Source organism: Jaculus jaculus, chromosome 1 (assembly GCF_020740685.1).
Source record: "Jaculus jaculus isolate mJacJac1 chromosome 1, mJacJac1.mat.Y.cur, whole genome shotgun sequence".
Classification (NCBI taxonomy): Eukaryota; Metazoa; Chordata; class Mammalia; order Rodentia; family Dipodidae; genus Jaculus; species Jaculus jaculus.
The window spans coordinates 297,043,838-297,061,281 of record NC_059102.1 but is presented as its reverse complement, the minus strand read 5'-3'; the positions used below and the strand labels follow the sequence as shown (position 1 = coordinate 297,061,281).

The following is a 17,444-nucleotide window of genomic DNA, read 5'->3' as shown; positions in this document are numbered from 1 at the left end:
AGAGTTAGAAATTTGGCCCTATCAGTTTTATAAAATTTAATTATATACTTCCAAATTATCACTTAATTTTATGCCTTTTTTCTGGCTATAGCATGCATATCTGTATTTCTCTAGATAACTAGTCTAAAACTCTCAACTGTAATATGTGTCAATTGTAGTATGCCAGAGCATAGTGTGAGAAGAAAATATTAAATATTTGCTTGTGTCTAACCCTTTGTAATTTTTTTGTAGTTTTTTGAGGTAGGGTCTCACTGTGGCACAGACTGACCTGGGATTCACTAGTTTCAGGGTGGTCTCAAACTCAACAGCAATCCATCAACCTCTGCCTCCTGGGATTAAAGGCATGTGCCACCATGCCCAGCACCTTTACAATTTTTAATGTATGTGTTCTAATGTGCCATAATAGGGATTAGTAGAACAATGTCTGTAAAGTGGGAAAAAAATTAAAACTCTGCTCTAGAGCACTGCCTTGGGAATAATAATTCCTGTGAAACCCATTTGATACCTAAATTGTTTCAGCAGAGCTAAATTAAAACAGTGAGTTAGAGTTAGATGAATATTCCTTCCAGACTTTGGAAAAAACTTACATGTAATCCCTATGCTTATATATAATTGGAATAACCCACTGGATGTAATGAATTTCTTAGTCTGTTTTCTGTGGCTAATAGTATATGACCAGAGACTAGGTAGGTTTTCAAGGACAGAGGTTTGTTCTGACTTACAGTTCTGGATGTCCAAGGTCAAGCAGCCACATTTATTGATGGACTTCTTACTGGAATAGCTCTGAGGCAGTACAGGGCATCATTGACAAGAGATGGGGAACATGTACATGCTCTTTGGTCTTTCCTTCCTAGAAAGTCATTGGTATTTGGTCATAGGAGCTCCACCTTGATGACTTCATCTAATCCTATTCACCTCTAAAAGGCCCCACTGCTAAGCATCATTGTTGGATAAAGTTCCTACCCTCTTTATAAATGAATGTATGTGTGGATTTAAGAGAAGAAGAAAAGATAAGGAAGGAGAGTATGAGCGTGCCAGAGCCTCTTGCTGCTAAAAATGAACTCCAGACACATGCATCATTTTTTGTATCTGACTTTATGTGGGTCCTGTGGAATTTAACCCAGGAAATCAGACAGAAAGTTAGGGGAGGGTGCTGCAATGTAGATGGAGAAAGAGGGAAACCATTGCAGGAGGTTGTTATGGTTTGAGTCTGAACTGTCTGTCGTGGGCTCATTTTGATTATTTGTTCCTGAGCTGGTGGTGCTATTTTGAGAGGCTGTGGAATTTCAGAGATGTCAGAGGTAGGTCTCTATGAATAGACCTTTGAAGGTTATATCCAGCTTCTGGTGAGTTAGGGTTGGAGGAACATTGGAAGATGGAGTTTACTACTCTCCTTCCTGGTCCATGGTGATGTAAACAACCTCTGCTTAACACTGTTCTGCCACTTCATCCCACTGATGGACTGAAGTCTCCTGAAATCTTCAGTGAAAATAAGTCTTTCCTTTCTTGTTTGTGTTGGGTATTTTGGTCACAGTGAAATAAAAAGAACTAATATATAGGAGGAAGAGAGTAAAAGACGAGGATATTTATATTGGAAAGTACCTATATTAATAGAAGATTATTGATAGTCTATGATCTAAGGATACAAATGAGAAATATATAAGATAAAGTTTATTAGCATTTTTCCTTCTGTGTTTTTTTTATATGAGGAGAATCTTCTCAGGTGAAATTAGGTGATTTATATTACATCAAATATATAATCCTTTTTGGTGTACAAAGAAAAATAAATATCTGCTCTTAGCAATAGAAATTTTTTTTAAAATTTTTTATTTATTTATTTGAGAGTGACAGACACAGAGAGAAAGACAGAGGGAGAGAGAGAGAATGGGCGCGCCAGGGCTTCCAGTCTCTGCAAATGAACTCCAGACGCGTGCGCCCCCTTGCGCATCTGGCTAACGTGGGACCTGGGGAACCGAGCCTCGAACTGGGGTTCTCAGGCTTCACAGGCACAGGCAAGCGCTTAACCGCTAAGCCATCTCTCCAGCCCGAGCAATAGAAATTTTTTAAATTTGAGTGCAACTAAAAATACATCTACATTATGACTCGGCACATACATATTTAGACTTACATTTTAAAAATATTTTAATTTGTCGGGTGTGGTGGTGCACGCCTTTAATCCCAGCACTCGGGAGGCAGAGGTAGGAGGATCACCGTGAGTTCGAGGCCACCCTGAGACTACATAGTGAATTCCAGGTAAGCCTGAGCCAGAGTGAGACCCTACCTCGAAAAACCAAAAAAAAAAAAAAAAAAAAAAAAAAAAATTTAATTTTCTTTATTTATTTATTAGAGAAAGAGAGAGAATGGGCATGCCAGGGCCTCTAGCCACTGCAGATGAATTCCAAACACATATAACTCTACCATGTGCATCAGGCTTAGGTGGGTTTTGGGGAGTCAAACCTAGGTCCTTAGACTTTGCAGGCAAATTCCTTAACTGCTAAACCATCTCTCTAGTCCCAGACCTACATATTTTATGTGTGCTTATGTATATATTTGTTTGTGAATGCATGATGTATTTAAATAATTTTCATGAAACTATACTTATTCTCTCTACTTGTTATATATTCTGTTTTTATACTTTTTCTTTTTTTAAGTATTTTATATATTTATTTGAAAGAGAGAGGGAGGGAGAGAATAGATGTGCCAGGGCCTCTAGCTACTGCAGATGAAATCCAGATGCATGTGTCACCATTTGCATCTGGCTTTTGTGGATTATAGGGAATCAACCTGGGTCCTTTGGCTTCGTAGGCAAGAAACTGTTAAGCCATCTCTCCAGCCGTCTCTGATTAAAAAAAAAAATTATTGAAAACTTCCATAATGATTGACAACAAAGCATGATAATTCTCTCCCCCCTCACTTTCCCCTTCACAACCCACTCTCCACCATAACCCCTTTCCCTCTCAATCAGTCTCTCTTTTATTTTGATGTTATCATCTTTTCCTCCTATTATAATGGTCTTATGTAGGTAGCACCAGGCACTGTGAGGTCATGGGTATCCAGGCCATTTTGTGCCTGGAAGAGTGTGTTGTAAGGAATCTTGTCCTTCCTTTGGTTCTTAACATTCTTCCCACCACCTCTTCCAAAATGGATCCTGAGCCTTGGAAGGTACGGTAGAGATGTTTCAGTGCTGAGCACTCCTCTATCACTTCTCAGCACTATGGTGCCTTTTGAGTCATCCCAGAGGTCATCACTATTTTAAAAGAGAAGTTTCTCTAACCAAAAGTGAGAGTAGCATTAATATATGGGTATGAACATTGAGTAAAAGGGCTTACCAGGCAGTTTGGTGAGTATAATATATGAATTTAGCCAGACACTGGCAGGTGTTACACCTCTAGTGCTCATGACTTCCTCTGTCATAGGTTTTCAGTATCAGGCATGTGTAACCTCCTGCAGAGCAGGCCTCCAGTCCAAGTAGAGAGTGGTTGGTTTTCCCCATAACAGACATGCCACTATTGCACCCATTGATGCATTTGGCCTGGCTGGCTCAACTTAAGGCTTGCAAAGTCCACTGCTGGTTATCTCCTCTGATGACTTCTCTCTCCCCCATGGAGCTACATGCAACATAGCTTTTTCCAGCTTTCTCTCAGCTGTTCTATAGGGTAGAGGTTTTCATCTCAACTGCAACAAGATTTCTCAGTGATCTTGTAGCCCAAGCATGCGGAGTCTTCAGCAGTAGGGTCTTAACATATATTCCTGGTGGGAAACCAAGAGCCTCAGCAATGTAATGTTTTGGGGGCATCTGGGACATCCCTGGCCAACAACTCACTGGAAGGTATCTCATTCCTAGCACTGAAAATTTTCTAGTAACAATCCATGGCTTCTGGATGTGCCATTGTCCAAAAATGTAGGTTTCTGTATGACTTATTCACACCCTCTTAGATTTTGGTTAATCCTCACCCACCTTTCCTTTTCTGTCCCTTCCTGTGACCTCACGTAGGCCGTTCCAGTTTTTCTACTTACATATATACAATAACATCCCCTAGAGTCCTCCCCTCTCTGATTTTTATTTATTTATTTTTAAATTTTTATTAGCATTTTCCATGTTATAAAAAAATATATATCCCATGGTAATTCCCTCCCCCTCCCCACACTTTCCCCTTTGAAATTCCATTCTCCATCATATTACCTCCCCATCACAATCATTGTACTTACATATATACAATATCAACCTATTAAGTACCCTCCGCCCTTCCTTTCTCTTCCCTTTATGTCTCCTTTTTAACTTACTGGCCTCTGCTACTAAGTATTTTCATTCTTACGCAGAAGCCCAATCATCTGTAGCTAGGATCCACATATGAGAGAGGACATGTGGTGCTTGGCTTTCTGGGCCTGGGTTACCTCACTTAATATAATCCTTTCCAGGTCCATCCATTTTTATGCAAATTTCATAACTTCATTTTTCTTTACCGCTGAGTAGAACTCCATTGTATAAATGTGCCACATCTTCATTATCCACTCATCAATTGAGGGACATCTAGGCTGATTCCATTTCCCAGCTATTATAAATTGAGCAGCAATAAACATGGTTGAGCACGTACTTCTAAGGAAATGAGATGAGTCCTTAGGATATATGCCTAGGAGTGCTATAGCTGGGTCATATGGTAGATCAATCTTTAGCTGTTTTAGGAACCTCAACACTGATTTCCCCAATGGCTGGACCAGATTGCATTCCCACCAGCAGTGTAGAAGGGTTCCTCTTTTCCCACATCCCCACCAGCATTCATGATCATTTGTTTTCATGATGGTGGCCAATCTGACAGGAGTGAGATGGAATCTCAATGTAGTTTTGATCTGCATTTCCCTGATGGCTAGTGATGTACAACATTTTTTTAGATGCTTATATGCCATTCGTATTTCTTCCTTTGAGAATGCTCTATTTAGCTCCATAGCCCATTTTTTGATTGGCTTGTTTGATTCCTTATTATTTAACTTTTTGAGTTCTTTGTATATCCTAGATATTAATCCTCTATCAGTTATATAGCTGGTGAAGATTTTTTCCCATTCTGTAGGTTGCCTCTTTGCTTTTTTCACTGTGTCCTTTGCAGTGCAAAATCTTTGTAATTTCATGAGGTCCCAGTGATTAATCTGTGGTTTTATTGCCTGAGCAATTGGGGTTGTATTCAGAAAGTCTTTGCCAAGACCAAATGTTGAAGGGTTTCCCCTACTTTTTCCTCTATCAGTTTCAGAGTTTCAGGTCTGATGTTAAGGTCTTTAATCCATTTGGACTTAATTCTTATGCATGGAGAGAGAGAATCTATTTTCATCCTTTTACGGATATATATCCAGTTTTCCCAACACCATTTGCTGAAAAGGCTGTCTTTTCTCCAATGAGTATTTTTGGCACTTTTATTGAATATCAGGTGGCAAGAGCTACCTGGACTTACATCTGGGTCCTCTATTCTGTTCCACTGATCTACATGTCTGTTTTTGTGCCAGTACCATGCTGTTTTTGTTACTATTGCTCTGTAGTGCAGGTTAAAATCAGGTATGGTGATACCACCAGCCTTACTTTTGTTGCTTAGTATTATTTTAGATATTTGAGTTTTTTTGTGATTCCAAATGAATTTTTGGATTGTTTTTTCTATTTCCATGAAGAATGCTTTTGGAATTTTGATAGGGATTGCATTAAATGTGTAGATTGCTTTTGGTAAGATTGCCATTTTCACAATATTGATTCTTCCAATCCAGGAACAGGGGATGTTTCTCCACTTTCTAGTATCTTCTGCAATTTCTTGCTTGAGTGTTTTAAAGTTCTCGTTGTAGAGATTTTTTACTTCCTTGGTTAGGTTTATTCCAAGGTACTTTATTTATTTTGATGCAATTGTAGATGGGAGTGATTCTCTGATTTCATCCTTTGTGTGTTTGTTGTTAGCATATATGAAGGCTACTGATTTCTGTGTATTTATTTTGTATCCTGCTATATGGCTGTAGGTTTTGATCAGCTCTAACAGTTTGCTAGTAGAGTTTTTAGGGTCCTTTATGTATAGAGTCATGTCATCTGCAAATAATGATAACTTGATCTCTGCCTTTCCAATTTGTTTCCCTGTTTTGTGTGTCTCTTGCCTTATTGCTATGGCTAGGACTTCCAGAACTATATTAAATAGAAGTGGGGACAGTGGACACCCTTGTCTTGTTCCTGATTTTAGTGGAAAAGCTTCCAGTTTTTCCCCATTTAGTAATGTGTTGGCTGTAGGCTTGTCATAAATAGCTTTTATTATATTGAGATATGTTCCTTCTATTCCCAGTCTCTGTAAGACTTCTATCATGAAGGGATGTTGGATTTTGTCAAATGCTTTCTCTGCGTCCAAGGAGATGATCATGTGATTTTTGTCCTTCTACCCGTTTATGTAATGTATTACATTTATAGATTTGCGTATGTTGAACCATCCCTGCATCTCTGGGATAAAGCCTACTTGGTCAGGGTGAATGATCTTTTTGATATAGTCTTGTATTCTGTTTGCAAATATTTTGTTGAGAATTTTTGCATCTATGTTCATGAGGGAGATTGGTCTGTAATTTTCTTTTTTTGTTCTATCTTTGCCTGGTTTTGGTATCAGGGTGATGCTGGCCTCATAGAAGGAGTTTGGTAGAATTCCTTCTTTTTCTATTTCCTGGAAAAGCTTAAGAAGCAATGGTGTTAGCTCTTCCTTAAAAGTCTGGTAAAATTCAGCAGTGAATCCATCCGGGCCTGGGCTTTTTTTAGTTGGGAGATTATTGATAACTGTTCGGATCTCCATGTTTGTTATAGGTCTATTTAAGTGATTAATCTCATTTTGATTTAATTTAGGTAGGTCATATAGATCAAGGAAATCATCCATTTCTTTCAGATTTTCATACTTTGTGGAGTATATGCTTTTATAGTATGTCCCTATGATTTTTTGAATTTCTCTGGAATCTGTTGTGATGTTACCTTGTTCATCTCTGATTTTATTTTATTTTATTTTAAATTTAATTTATTAGTTTTCTTTTCAGTAAATACAGGCAGTTTGGTACCATTATTTAGGCTCACCTGTGATCTACCCCCTCACATTAGACCCTCCTTGTTAATGAAAATGGGTCGTGCATTGTGGAGTTAGCCCCCAGTTATTGGGATGATAAATGTCTCTGCATATCATGACCCAACATGTGACTCTGACATTCTTTCCGCCCCCTCTTCTGCAAAATTTCCCTGAGCCATGTTGGGTTCATTTTTGGTCTGCTTCAGTGCTGAGGTGTTGGGGGCCTCTGAGGCTCTGGCTCTCTGATTTTGTAGGAGTTGATTTTTCTCTGCGTTGATCTCCTTCCCCTTTGTGCTGGTATCCGGTTCACAGGAAAACATCACCCTTGCTTATTTCGCCAGTTGTCCTTAGTTTCATTTGGGCCCCTTTTGAGGTATGTTGGGGCAGCTCTCTTCTTAGGATCTGCATCTGTATGGAAAAGAGGAGCAGATTCTCCAACGGAGAGTAAGTTAGCACCCAGAAAATTGAGATAACACTTACTTTTTTTATAGACAGTATGGCAGGTTTAGGCCCTCTTATAACCCGTGATTGATGGTAGCTTGATATTGTAGAGTGGGCTTGTGTTTGGGTATGGTTCTGACTTGTTTCCCAGTTCCAGCTATGGGTCTAGTATCACTGAGTGGATCAGTTAGCCAAATCAAGAGCAGTTGATTCCTCACCATGGTTGTGTACCACTATTGCATTTGTGTGGGCATCACATCCGGATGTTTGTTGCTAATTAGGTTAAACAATGTGTTGCTTGGACAGATCTTGGTCATTTCCCTAAAACCTTCAAACCAAAAGCCAGAGAGATTTGCTCAACCATGTTTGTAGCAGCTCAATTTGTAATAGCTAAAAGCTGTAATCAACCCAGATGTCTATCTCTGATTTTATTAATTTGTGTCTCTTCTCTTTCTTTTGGTCAGATTTGCTAAGGGTTTATCAATCTTGTTTATCCTTTCAAAGAACCAACTCTTTGTTTCATTAATTCTTTGGATTGTTGTTTTTGTTTGTTTCTATTTCATTAATTTCTGCCCTAATCTTTATTATTTCTTCCCGCCTACTGATTTTTGGTTTGCTTTGTTCTTCTTTTTCCAAGGCTTTAAGGCGAAGCATTAGGTCGTTTACTTGTGACCTTTCTAATTTCTTAATATAGGCACTTAAGGCTATAAATTTACCTCTTAGAACTGCCTTCATTGTGTCCCAGAGGTTTTGATATGTTGTGTTCTCATTATCGTTTGACTCTATAAATTTTTTGATTTCCTTCTTGATTTTTTTTTAATTATTTATTTATTTATTTGAGAGCGACAGACAGAGAGAAAGACAGATAGAGGGAGAGAGAGAGAATGGGCGCACCAGGGCTTCCAGCCTCTGCAAACGAACTCCAGACGTGTGCGCCCCCTTGTGCATCTGGCTAATGTGGGACCTGGGGAACCGAGCCTCGAACCGGGGTCCTTAGGCTTCACAGGCAAGCGCTTAACCGCTAAGCCATCTCTCCAGCCCTCCTTCTTGATTTCTTCATTGACCCATTCATCATTTAATAGTGTATTGTTTAGTTTCCATGATTTTGTGTATGTTCTATAGCCGTTCTTGCTACTGATTTGTAGTTTAATTCCATTGTGGTCAGATGAAATGCAAGAAATTATTTCAATTTTCCTGAATTTTTTAAGATTTGCTTTGTGTCCTAAAATATGGTCTATTTTAGAGAATGTTCCATGTGCTGCTGAAAAGGATGTATATTCTGCAGCCTTTGGATGAAATGTCCTGTGTATATCTGTTAGGTCCATTCCTTCTATGACCTCATTTAGTCCAGATGCCTCTCTGTTTATTTTTTCCTGGGATGACCTGTCAATTGATGAGATTTGGGTGTTAAAGTCACACACCACCACTGTGTTTGGTATTATCTGTGACCTTAGTTCTAATCGTGTTTGTTTGATGAATTTGGGAGCCCCCATGTTAGTTACATATATGTTTAGGATTGTAATGTCCTCCTGTTGGAGTGTGCCCTTAATCAATATAAAGTGACCTTCTTTGTCTTTCTTGACTAATGTTGGACTAAAGTCTACCTTGTCAGATATTAGAATAGCAACCCCTGCTCGTTTTCTAGGTCCGTTTGCTTGAAACACCATCTTCCAACCTTTTACCCTAAGATAATGTCTATCCTTTGTAGAAAGGTGAGTTTCTTGGAGACAACAAATTGTAGGATCCTGCTTTTTTTCCCAGTCTGCAAACCTATGTCTTTTGGTTGAGGCATTGAGGCCGATGATAGTAAGAGATATTATTGAAAGGTGTGTATTTATGTTTGCCTTTTTTTTTTTTTTTTTGTGGTTCCGGTTCTACCTGTGCTTTTTTGTGTTATCTAGTATTTGAGTATTGCTTGTTTTTTCTAGGTTCCTTATATGTGTGCTTTTCCTTTTCTTCAGCCTGGAGGATTCTATCAAGTATTTTCTGTAGAGCTGGTTTTGTCTTCAAATACTCCTTTAACCTGCTTTTGTCGTGGAATGCCCTTATTTCTCCGTCTGTTTGAATAGATAGCTTTGCAGGATAATGTAACCTTGGTTGACAGTTGTTATCTTTCAGAACTTGGAATATATCACTCCAAGCCCTTCTGGCTTTAAAAGTTTGTGTTGAATAATCTGCTGTAATCCTGATGGGCTTGCTTTTGTAGGTAACTTGATTTTTCTCTCTAATTGCTTTCAATATTTTTTCTTTGGTGTGTGTGTTTGGAAGTTTGATTATAATGTGGTGAGGAGAGGTTCTTTCCAGGTTTTGTCTGGCTGGGGTTCTAAAGGCTTCCTGTATCTGCATTGGTACCTCTTTCCCAATTTCGGGGAAATTTTCTTCTATGATTTTGTTGAAGACGCCTACTATGCCTTTGGAGTGGAATTCTTATATTGGATCTTTTCATAGTGTCCCGAATATCTTGAAATTCCCACTCATACTTTTCTATAAGTTTGTCTTTCTCTTTGTTGGCCTGTATTAGATCTGCCACCTGGTCTTCAGCTTAGATACTCTGTCATCTCCTTCATCCATTCTACTGGTGAGATTTTCTACAGAGTTTTTTATTTCATTAACTGTGTTCTTCATTGCTAGTAATTCTTACTGGTTTTTCTTTATTATTTCTATTTCCTTATTTATGTCTTGTATTGCCTTCTTTATTTCATGAAATTGGTGTCCTGCATCTTCTTTGATTCCTTTGATTTCCTTTTTGAGTTCCTCTTTGATTCCTTTGATTTGTTCTCTGACTTCTTTGAACATATTTACAATCATTCTTTTGAAATCTTTCTCAGTCATTTCCTCTAACTCGTTCTCACTGGATGTCATTGCTGATGCATTAATACTTTTAGGTGGATTTATATCGTCTTGCTCTTTAGTGTTTCTTGTGTTATAATTATGTATTTTTGCATCTTGGATTAAGTTAATGCTTGGATTTTCTAGCTAGCTGGATATTCTTAGCTGTATCAATTGATCTGATGTTATATATTTTCAGGGTAGGAGCTTATGTTGTTAGGTGTGGCTCTTAAGACTCTCAGAGTATCTACAAAGATGTTCTTAGGGGTTGAGTTTCCCTGCTATAGGAGTATTCAAGCAGGCTGAGTGGAATAAAATACAAGTAGATTCTAAAAGTTAACACTGTACCCATTCAATGAAAAACAGCCCCAAGTATGTATGCCACAGTAGTTATTATAACAACCAGATCCTCTATCAACAAAGAGGTTAAGATTTCTGGGCTGGAGAGATGGCTTAGCGGTTAAGCGCTTGCCTGTGAAGCCTAAGGACCCTGGTTCGAGGCTCGGTTCCCCAGATCCCATGTTAGCCAGATGCACAAGGGGGCGCACGCGTCTGGAGTTCGTTTGCAGAGGCTGGAAGCCCTGGCGCGCCCATTCTCTCTCTCTCCCTCTATCTGTCTTTCTGTCTGTGTCTGTCGCTCTCAAATAAATAAATAAAAATTAAAAAAAAAAAAAAGATTTCTGGTCTGTTGAGGAATCCGTCAGTTTGTGACCAAGTGAGACCCCTCCCTGGTACAATCCCAGTTAGCTTGGATGATTTTGGTCTCAGTGAAGTTGTTGCCTGGTCATCGGGCTGCTGTTCTGATTTCTGGAGCTGGGCACTGGCTTTTCCTGCGGGGCAAACCGAGCCTGGCAACTGTGGCCCTGCAGATCAGCACACCCGCTGCTTGAACTGCTTCTGCTAAAGCTGCCTCTGCTGGGTCTGTCGCTGCTGCTGCTGCTGCTGCCACTGAGGCTACTGCTGCTGCTCGATCTGCTGCTGCTGCCTCTGAAGCTGCTGCTGCTGGGTCTGCCGCTGCTGCAGCTACTGGTTCTGCTGCTGCTGGGGCCACTGTTACCGGTGCCAGAGCCTCTGATATTGCTGCCTAACTCTGCTCCTGCTTGGGTCCTGCTGTCAGCCCAAGTTGGCATGGTCGTTCCTGGACCGCTGCTCTGTTCGCTGTTGCTGGGCTCAGGCGGTGGGGGAGGGGAGGGAGCCGCAGCTGCGCTGTTTCTATTCCTGTTCCGTGTTCTTCTACCTCGTGGTCTGCTCCTCCATTGTTCACTTCCGCTCTCCCTTCACGTTTCCTGAGTTGTGGAGAGCACCGGTGTGAGTGGAAAATCCCCGCACCTGGCTTTTCCTGTGGCTGGAACCGAGTCTGGCGGCTTTCTGGTGGGCCGCCGCTGCCGCCGCTGTTGCCAGAGCTGCCGGGGCTGCTTTTGCGGGCCTGTGCGGTCTCTGGATTTCTTCTACTTCTCCACTGCTGCTTCAATTTCCTATACACCTCACTTTTTAGTAAAAGTGTGTATTTTGCTGAGTTTGTTTGGTCTTTTTTCCCCCCCTAGGCTGCTTTGGCACGGTACCTCTGCCGCCATCTTAACCGGAAGTCCCCCCTCTCAGATTTTTAGATGCTGATTATGATCCATTAACTCGTTTTGTGACCCCATTTTGGATTGTAGCATTCACTTTGAAAACTAGTATCTTTGACAAGGTTAGTTCCGAAAAATAATTTTAGGCTGGCTGTTATTAACATTTTGGATGCTGTAACATAGGACCTATGTGTGTGTATTAGAAGGCCAAGGAGCATGCTTCTTGATTGCATTGCAGAATAGGTACAAGTTGATAGTCTGCAGACTGAAGTTTTTGCCAGATCAGGAAATGATACGTCAGAGGAAGGCATGATTGACAGAAATAGAATTTGGCACTTGCTCTGAATAGTATTGTTTTTCTGCTTACTTAGCTTCCTTCTCCATAGCACATTGTCTTGTAGTCTTCAGTCCTCAAACATTCAGGCATAAGAAGAGCCATAAATAATAAGGCATAAGTATTCTGGGAAAGGTTAAGGCAGGTCTCACTGTGTAGCTCAGACTAGCTTCATGCTCTCCATCCTTTTGCCTCATGCTTTGCAGTGATGGAGTTAGGATTAAACATTACCATACCTACTTGAGTTTATCTTACCAAGCCTCCTCCATCTACTTGGATCCCACAAATTAATTAATAGTTAGCTAAAAATGGTTAGCTTTTAAAAAATATATTTTATATATTTGAGAGAGAGAAAGAGGGAGGGACGGGAGGGAGGGAGAGAAAAGAGAAGATGGGCATACCAGGACCTCCAGCCACTGCATATGAACTCCAGATGCATGTTTCCCCTTGTGCATCTGGCTTATGTGGGTCCTGGAAAATCAAGCCAGGATCCTTTGGTTTTGCAAGCAAACGCCTTAATCTCTAAGCCATCTCTCCAGCCCTAAAAATGGTTAGCTTTTAAGTGACATATGTTTCTAATCAAAACACAATGCAAGTGCTAATACCATCATCAACTGATTATATATATATATATATATATATATATATATATATATTTTTAAGATTTTATCTTATTTTATTTTTTAAAATTTTTATTAACAACTTCTGTGATTATAAAAAATATCCCTGGAATTTCAAAGGGGAAAGTGTCAGGGGGGAGGGAGGGTATTTCTATGGGATTTTTTTTTCTTTTTTTTTTTCATGTTTTATTTATTTATTTTTTTTAATTTTTAAATTTTTATTAACATTTTCCACGGTTATAAAAAAAATATCCCATGGTAATTCCCTCCCTCTCCCCACTTTCCCCTTTAACTGATTATATTTTCAATCCTTTTTAATTATTTAAAAAATACTCAGTTTGTCCATTTTGACATTTTCATGTATGGACATATTTTGATCTTACTCCCCACAAATTACCCTCTCTTGACCCCTTCTATTAACACCCTTCTACATCTCCACTAAGTCTCTTCTTTCTTTCATGTCTTTTTTTAACCTGTTAAGGTAAATTAACATTGCTTGCATGATCATGGGTGGAAGGTTATATATTCTTCCCCCATCCATGGTGAAATATTGGTCAGCTGTGTTGTACTAGATACCACAGCTGCTGTGAGCCCATGGATGTAATGGCTATGTTGAAGACAGTAATTCACAGCTCTTCTCCCCACTCCCCTGTGCTTATATTATTTCTACTTTCTACCTTGATCAGAAACAAAACTGTAAGAGGGGAGGGGAATTTTGAAAAAGAGGGGTCCTGTTGCAGTTACCTTCTGATAGCTGGGACAAAGCACCCAACCAGAAGTAGCTTATGGAATGAAAGGGTTTACTCCATTCTATAGCTTTGAGGGGAAGTTTCATCATGGTAGGGAAAGCATGGCAGAGTAGGAAGCAGGGTGTGGTATCTTGTCATAGCAGTTAGGAGGGGACAGCTAGAGTGAGCTGAAAGCTAAACGTCCAGTGGGCTGAGGTAATAAACCTCAAGGTAACATACTGTAATACCAAGTAAAAGTCAATACACCTGAGTCTTCTGCTTGTCAGACACAGACCTCCTTATTCCTCCTATGCTTCAGCACTCCACTTTCCCCTTAGTAACCGGAATTAGTCACTTAACTAGGAAACTCCTCTGTTACCTTTTGGTTTTGTGGTGTGAAGAGCACCAAATGGCCAGATGGTAAGTTCATGTTCCAGGTCACTGGCTCTATTGTAGTGTTTCTTGGATAGAAATGTTTTTCCCTTTGAGAACTAACAACATGGTTACATTATTATGTCAGTGATTATTAGTCACTGAAGAGAGAAACCACTCCTCTTGTCACCTCTTAATTCCTTGGATGTCTTTTTTGTTGTGATGGAGACAATGCCATGTTGTGGTCACATTTGTGTGTCCTCTGAGACAGATCCCATCCTGTTAGTATTTTGTCTCTCAACTTCCTAAGCCTTTCTATTAGGCCATTTGTATCTGGGTAGGTGATAAGAACATTTTATTCCACAGATATGAGTTCATTTTCCCTGTTGTTTTTACTGGGTAATGAATTCTTGATCAGAAACAAAACTGCAGTTTTTATGATAATAGATAAGGGATTGCAGGAGATGGTAGTACAAAAAGAATCGTTATGGGAAGGAAACGCACATCAGTATCAAGAATACATTCACTCCAGAGAGGAAGTGTCTGCAGCCTGTGTACTAGACGGCATCCAGTGTGTACTAGATGGCATCCAGTGCCATCAGCCTGCTCCTACATGTCTGGGCAGTCCCAGAAGGTAGTGGTGCCATGTCTTGGGGGATCAGGGCTTGTCTCTGTTGCATGAGTATGATTGAGTACCTGCTTTATCAGATGTGTATCTGGATACCAGGTAGATATCAGTCAGTCAGAAACTATATTGATTTGTCTGTCCAATGAAGATACTGTATCCAGAAGAACCGCTCCCATCAGAGAGAACACAGTAATAACAAAATGTACATTCTACACTTTGTGTACAAAAAATAAAGAGATGATTAAACGGCAATATGATATAGATATCGTCATCTCTTTCACGTGTTTGGTGGTGATACCAGTTTTGTTCGATAATGGAAAGTTACGGGAGCTTCCACTTAGCCCTCCCTAACATATTGAATCTAATCTAGAAGTAAGGAAATTCAGTATGGAAACTCTCCTTGTGACTCAGTGCTTATCCCAGCTAACCATTTTGGAACTGAGAAAGTTATAGGGTGAGTCAGTGGACCAGTTGTCCTCTGTGACTCAAACCTAGACTAGTACTCTATCACTTGAATGTCAATGTTTCAGTTTGGCTGCTGGGCCATAGTAACTTTAGGAGACTACAGAAATCTTCATCACTTCAGAGTTATGACAGGCATAGTTTTAAGATACCCTTCAGGATTCCATAGTGTGCATATATTTTCTTAAGGTTATTCAATCAAACACCTAGTCCCTACAATAAGAATTTTTTTTTCTTTAGTTTTTTGAGATAGGGTCTCGCTCTAGCTCAGGCTTACCTGGAATTTTACTATGTAGTCTCAGGGTGGCCTTGAACTCACAGTGATCCTCCTACCTCTACCTCTACCTTCTGAGTTTTGGGATTAAAGGCATATGCCACTATACCCAGGTGTGTGTGTGTGTGTGTGTGTGTGTGTGTGTGTGTGTGTGTGTAATTTATTTATTTGAGTGAGAGAAAGAGGCAGAGAGGGAGGGGGAGGGAGGGAGAGAATGGGCATGAAGGCCCTCCATCCACTGCAAACGAACTCCAGATGCATGCTCCCTTGTGCATCTGGCTTACCTGGGTCCTGGAAAATTGAACTGGGATCCTTTGGCTTTGTAGGTAAATCCCTTAACCACTAAGCCATCTCTCCAGCCCTACTTTTGTTTTTTTGGAGACTTTTAAAGGAACTTAAAAAAAATATTTTTATTTATTTGTTTATTTATAAACATAGAAAGATAGAGAGAAGAGAGACAGAATGGGCATACCAGGACCTTCAGCCACTGCAAAAGAACTCCAAATGCATGTGCCACCCTGTGCATGTGGTTTTATGTGGGGACTGGAGAATACAGTTTGAAGCCATGACATAAATAGATCATCAAAGAAAAAAATGAAAGTATAAGATTAAGGATAAAGATGAGATGTGGAAGCACTCTAGAAATAACTACTTTAAAAGAGAGAGGTGTTAATTATGAAGATGCAGTGCCAGATAAGACAGAAAGAATACGATGAAGGAAGACAGCACACTGTAACCATGAGCAGAGCAAGGAAGAGAACTTTGAGAGGATGAGTCATAGATAATGCTTCATTATTATTGCACAATTATCGTTATTTACTGAGTGCTGCTATTCCTGTTGGCATTATTGTGCTGCATTTAATCTTTACAAGTACTTTATGAAAGAACTGCTAATTTTCTTAATTTGTCCTGTGAAAGGTTTAGAAGAGTTAAAAACTAAAATGATGCTAGTTAATAAGGCATAATTCCCATATACTAAATATTGACCTCTGTAAGAAAGTTACAAAATATTCTTTTTTTTAAACCTGCTTGATCTTCCATACTAATGGAATCTGCATATGTGAATTTAATCAGCAGCATATCAAAAATGTTCAGAAGAGCAAGAGTAGGCTGTTTGATTACCAAGTGTAAGACTCTGGGTTTGATTCTTAGCATGGCAAGAGAGAGACATACAGACACTCTCTGTCCAGAATAGCCCACAAAAATTTTCCTTAAATATATAGTATAACAGCTGATTACATTGTTTTAAATATTATGAGTCAGGTTTTAAACTTTTTCTATTCTCAGCCTTTCACCCAAGGAATGTTTATATAGCTTGAATGTATAGGCATATAAAATACATATAACATCAAACATTTACTGACAATAATCATAAATTTGTTTAAAGACTTCTTTGGTTTACATGTAATTTTCCCATTGCTAAAGAGGAAGACAGATATGGATGCTTGTTCACTTTTACTTATAAGTTTTGGCTGTTTGATACTTCAGTATGTATAGCATCTTTATTCTTTCAGAGTGGTCAATGTTTGCATTTTGTAACCATCAGTATCTTGCTGTTACTATTTCTAATTTTATTCTGCTGCAGTTTGAAGAACACAAGAGTTTACCTCATTTTTTTTTTTTTGTATTTTCACTTAATGATTTTTTAAATGAGAATTGGGTTTTAAAACTGTGCCACTTGGGCTGGAGGGATGGCTTAGTTGTTAAGGTATTTGTTTGCAAAGCCAAAGGACCTCAGTTCGATTTCCTAGAACCCACGTTAGCCAGATGCACAGGGGCTGCACACGTCTGGAGTCCCTTTGCAGTGGCTGGAGGCCCTGGCACACCCATTCTCTCTCTCTCCCTCTTTCTCTGTCAAATAAATAAATAAAAATAAAATATTTTTTAAAAAACTGTGCCTCTTGATAACTTGGCAAATTCTTTTTGAACTTTCAGTGTGCTAGGAATGAAGCTTTGTCACAAGGACCTATGTGCAATCCCCTTGTGCCTCAAAACAAAAACAACAAAAAGGTTGAACTTTCAGTGGCCCATAACTGACTTTGTTTTTAAATTTTGAGTGTGGTTTTTTAGACCCTACATACTTTTTTAGATGTAAAATTTAAATGAAAGTCATTTTGAAACTATCTCTAGGTA

General features: G+C 39.4%; 1 protein-coding gene across 1 annotated transcript in view; it reads left to right on the top strand.

The window, feature by feature from the left end:
- Nucleotides 1-17,444, top strand: part of Xpr1 (xenotropic and polytropic retrovirus receptor 1) — a 199,099-nt gene that overhangs the window by 108,729 nt on the left and 72,926 nt on the right. The gene's annotated exons all lie outside the window — the stretch shown is intronic.